Source organism: Brassica napus, chromosome C5, assembly GCF_020379485.1.
Source record: "Brassica napus cultivar Da-Ae chromosome C5, Da-Ae, whole genome shotgun sequence".
NCBI classification, from domain to species: Eukaryota; Viridiplantae; Streptophyta; class Magnoliopsida; order Brassicales; family Brassicaceae; genus Brassica; species Brassica napus.
The window spans coordinates 32,573,946-32,579,185 of NC_063448.1; the positions used below are offsets into that span (position 1 = coordinate 32,573,946).

At 43.3% G+C, this 5,240-nt stretch overlaps 1 non-coding gene across 1 annotated transcript; it reads right to left on the minus strand.

Moving 5' to 3' along the window:
- Positions 1–4,674: 4,674 nt before the first annotated feature.
- LOC125588133 lies at positions 4,675–4,781 on the minus strand. Its single transcript, XR_007324527.1, has one exon. It is a non-coding gene; the product is annotated as a small nucleolar RNA R71 (small nucleolar RNA).
- Positions 4,782–5,240: the final 459 nt, after the last annotated feature.

Genomic DNA, 5,240 nt, shown 5'->3' on the forward strand with positions numbered 1-5,240 from the left:
GATGTAAAGAAACCTACTGGGGGTGTGATGATAGCTAATGGTGATAGGATTCCAATAGAAGGAGTTGGAAAGCTCAAGCTATTTGATAAAGACTCAGATGCCTTCTACATGCCACAGTTTCCTTCAAATCTACTATATGTGAGGAAAGCCACGATTGATCTTGGCTGTCAGGTAGTATTCAGGCCAGGTGATGTTGAGTTCCAAGATTTGAAGACTGGAAGGGTCATTGGGAGAGGCGACAGCAAGAATAATCTATACCAGCTCCAATTGGCTAAGATCTCTAAACCCTTTGATTCTATGTGTTTGAGTAGTACTTAGGAGAAGATTGATAGTATTACTTGGCATGCTAGATTGGGACATCCTCATGCTCGTGCTATTGAATTGATAATTCCTAATATGTCATTTAATCACTTGGAGTGTGAAGCATGCATATTAGGAAAGCATTGTAGGACTGTTTTTCCAACAACAGAAACTACTTATGAGCATTGCTTTGATCTAGTTCATTCAGATGTGTGGACTGCTCCTTGTTTGTCTAGAGATAGCCAGAAGTACTTTGTGACATTCATTGATGATAAGTCTAAGTATACTTGGCTTACATTACTTCCATCTAAAGATAGGGTGCTAGAAGCATTTATGAACTTCCAAGCATATGCATCTAATCAATACAATGCTACTGCGAAGGTACTGAGATCAGATAATGAAGGTGAATACATCAGCAATTCCTTCAAGAGTCATCTAGCCAAGCATGGGATTGTGCATCAGACTAGCTGCCCTTATACACCACAGCAGAATGGTGTAGCTAAGAGGAAGAACATGCACATGATGGAGGTTGCTAGATCGATGATGTTTCATGCAAATGTCCCAAAACGTTTTTGGAGTGATGCTGTGCAGACTGCTTGCTATCTCATCAACCGGGTTCCAACCCAGATATTGAAGAATCTGTCTCCATTTGAAGTGTTGAACAAGAGCAAACCTGTCATTGATCACCTACGTTTCTTTGGGTGTGTGTGCTATGTCATGGTTCCAGGAGAGCAGAGAAACAAGCTGGAGGCAAAGAGTACTAAGGCTATGTTCATTGGTTATTCTATCACTCAGAAGGGGTACAAGTGCTATGATCCTGAAGCAAGGCGGGTGATGGTATCTAGAGAAGTGAAGTTTGTTGAAACAAAAGGTTATTATGAAGAAAAGGAGTGGGAAAATCTGAAGGATTTGTCTCAAGCTCCATCTGATAAGGCAACAATACTGAGAGTGTTGTTGGAGAAGCTCGGGATAGGGTTATCCCAGGATCAGGAACCCGGTAGGAGGGAGCCTTCCAATCAGACTGGTGGAGCTGGAAGAACAACTCCTCTTGATCATGAGAGGGGGAATGGAACTGAATCTGGAGAGCAAGAGCAAAACCAAGAGGATTCAGGTCTTCATGATCAAGATACATCACAAGAAGTTGAGAACAATGTTCAGTTTAGTGGAGAAGTGGATGAGGTTCAGTCTAGTGGAGAAGTGGATGAGGTTCAGTCTAGTGGAGAAGAACAAGTCGGACCAGCCAGTTCAGAAGAAGAGCAAGTAGAGCCGGCTAGTGTGCAAACTGAAGATCAGGTTCAAGCTTTGAGGAGGAGCACAAGGATAAAGAGGGATCCTTCCAACTGGGTAAACACGAGAGTGTACTACAATGCCCAGGCTGTGGAGGATCCTTCTCAAGCCGTGTGTTCCTTTGCTGAGTTTACAGGGGAGCATTATGCCTTTATGATTAGTCTGGATGAGAGTTATGTACCAAGGACTTATGAAGAAGCTATGTTAGACAAGGAATGGAAAGAATCAGTGGGAGCTGAAGCAGGTGCTATGATCAAAAATGATACATGGTATGAGAGTGAGCTGCCTAAGGGAAAGAAGGCTGTATCTAGTAGATGGATCTTCACAATCAAGTATCTAGCAAATGGACAGATTGATAGGAAGAAGACCAGATTGGTTGCAAGAGGATTTACACAGACCTATGGAGAGGATTACATTGATACCTTTGCACCAGTAGCTAAGTTGCACACAGTTCGGATTGTGTTGTCCATTGCAACAAACTTGGAGTGGGATTTGTGGCAAATGGATGTGAAGAATACTTTCCTGCAAGGTGAACTTTAAGATGAAGTATACATGCATCCGCCTCCTGGTCTTGAGCATCTAGTAAAGCCAGGGAATGTTTTGAGGTTGAAGAATGCAATATATGGGCTGAAACAATCACCTAGAGCTTGGTACAAGAAGTTGAGTACAACACTCAATGGGAGAGGTTTTAGGAAGTTTGAATTAGATCACACTCTCTTCACCTTGACAGGACCTTCAGGGATCATTGTGATTCTAGTGTATGTGGATGACTTGATTATCACAGGGAGTGATAAGGCAGGGATTCAAGCTACTAAGGAGTTTCTCAAATCACTGTTTGACATCAAGGATTTTGGAGAGATGAAGTATTTTCTGGGCATTGAGATATGCAGATTAAAGGAGGGTTTGTTTATGTCTCAAAGGAAGTATACTATGGATATGTTGAAGGAGATTGATGTGCTTGGAGGAAAGATAGCCAAGACACCCCTAGAGGAGGGATATATGGTTCTGCGTGAGGGGGAGGTTGAAGAGAAGCAGCTGTTTGAGGATCCTAAGCTATACAGGAAGATGGTTGGCAAGCTGATCTACTTGACCATTACTAGGCCAGATATATGCTTTGCGGTGAATCAAGTGAGTCAACATATGCAGGCTCCAAAGGTCCATCATTGGAAGATGGCTGATAGGATACTGAGTGATATATGGTGTTTTATACATCTTGTATACATGCTTTTAAATTGGTTTTCAAGTCTTTATCGAGTCTTTCTAGTCCTTTTGGAGTCATTACAGGTCTGGAGTTGCATTGGATGGGAGATGGACCAGCTGGAACAAAAGAGGCAGAAAACAATGCAATTTGGTGGTTTTCACGCAGAACAGTCAGATAGCGGAGCAACCCGAGTGACTGTTCCGAGTGAGTGTTCCAGCGGCAGAGATTTTTAAGGAAACTACAATCATTACGGGATTTGCCCTAATTATCCCTATTTTCTCTCCCAGCCGCCTGTGGCTTTGATATATCATATTTTCTGTTTTTCTTTATCATTCTACGCTATTCTAGACAGAAGAAAACCATTTGGAGACTTTTGTGCTTTTGGATTGTAAAGGGAGAAGGCTCCATCTCTCTCACCATAGAGAAGATTATCCTGAACTCTCTTTCTATCTCTTTTATTATGCAGTTTCATTCAGGATCTATGTCTTTGATTGCTTGCATCATGATTGAGTAGTGATCTAGCTCGCCTAGGGTTTTTAGGGTGTTGAAATATGAGCTAAACATAGATAAGCTATTCTTGATTATTCTTCATCCATACTATTCTTAAGGCTTCCATTAATCTGATCACTTGATGTTAGATCCTAAGTTTATCGCCTAGCTAACCGCTTAGGAGATAGCTTGACATGTATTGAATGAGCTTAGTATCCCTAATCAGCGAAAGTAGATATTAGGGTAGTAAGTGAATTGATCGGACCTGATCTCTAAGGCTTGCAGTCGTTTCTCATCTCAACGACAGTTAGATGTTGGGATCGACCAGCAAAGAGATCACCACCACGACAGTGGGGTGTTCCAGCTGAGTGATCCGAGTTCTAGAAAGCACTGCATCGCGCTTGAATAATTGTTCGGCTCTCGCTCAACACCCAATGAAATACCCTAGGCTAGCTTCTTGTTAAATTTAATCAAACTCTAGTTTACTTATTTTCCGCGTCACCAATTGAATTGAAAACCATTTTCTTTTTAGCTTGATATTGAAATTTATAAGAGTAAAGTGTAGACTGGTCCTCTGGATTGAATCTAAAGTACTATAATCACAACTGTTAACTTGGCAGTAGCAAAGATTCATATTTAGTGTATCAAGTTTTGGCGCCGTTGCGACGGGGACCAGATTTTTTTTTACCTCTACTTTTCAGTTTCATTTTAAGTCTAAGATATCTAACTCGCCTCTGTTTCTTTGTCACAGCTAATGATCCAGGTGCATGACCAGTAGACATACTCGGAGCAACGCACAAGGACCATTGCATCAGCTCACCAACGAAGAACTAGCGAGATTAGAACGTCATAACCGTCAACAACCAAGGCAAACTGACACCACTATGGGTGATCACGCCAATCAGGATGATCTCGCTGCGGCTATGGCACTCATGCAGCAGCAGATGCAACAAATGCAGCAGACCATCCAAGCTCAGCAGGATGCTGCTGAACAGGCTGCTCTCGCGCAGCAGGAACAAGAGGCGCAGACTGTTCCAATCGGGCAGAGAAACCTTCCGCGTAACATCCCTACTACGCGCTCTGCCATTGTTCCTCCACTCTGCACCAGGCAGGACTTCGAGATCAAGCCTGCTTTGATTGGTCTAGTACAGAGAAAGGTGTTCTCTGGTCTCTCTACAGAAATTCCAATGGAGCATATTGAGAGCTTCGAAAAAGTCTGTAGTTTCACTCGCGTGAATGGTGCTTCACCAGACTACATCACGTGCATGTTATTCCCATTCTCTCTTGCTGGAAAAGCTGCACGGTGGTTGAACTCTCTCCCTACCGGCTCTCTCACTTCATGGGAACAGGTCCGATCAGCGTTCCTCAGCCATTTCTACTCAAAGGCGAGAACATCTGCATTGAGGAACAAGATCACCTCCTTCAGACAGCTCACTGATGAGCCTTTCTGCGACACATGGGAGCGCTTCAATGACTATCGCAGAGAATGTCCTCACCATGGATTTGATGATGATTACCTCCTGGACATTTTCTATGATGGAGTGGACTGGAAATACCAAGGTGCTCTGAACTCTGCGAGCAATGGAGACTTCATGACTCAAACCACTGATGGAGCGTTTAAGCTGATTGAGAACATGGCTGCTAGCTCAGCTAATAAGAAAGAGGAGAGTGATTGCTCCATGAAAGGGAACAGTTCTGACACCCAGAAAATAGATGAGCTGACTGCCAAGGTTGATCAGCTACTGAAAAACAACCAAGGGCACGTCTTCAGCATGGAGCAAGCTACGGCCGGACATATTCAGAACCAGAACAAGCGACATCCGCAGAGCAATCAGCAAGCTGTTCCAGCTAACGAGAATAGTCAACCAGATGAGCTGCAAAGTCTGGGTATGATGATGCAACAGCTGTTGCAGGGTCAGCAGGTTCAGGCCAAGGTGTTGAATCAGGTAACCACAGAAATTGA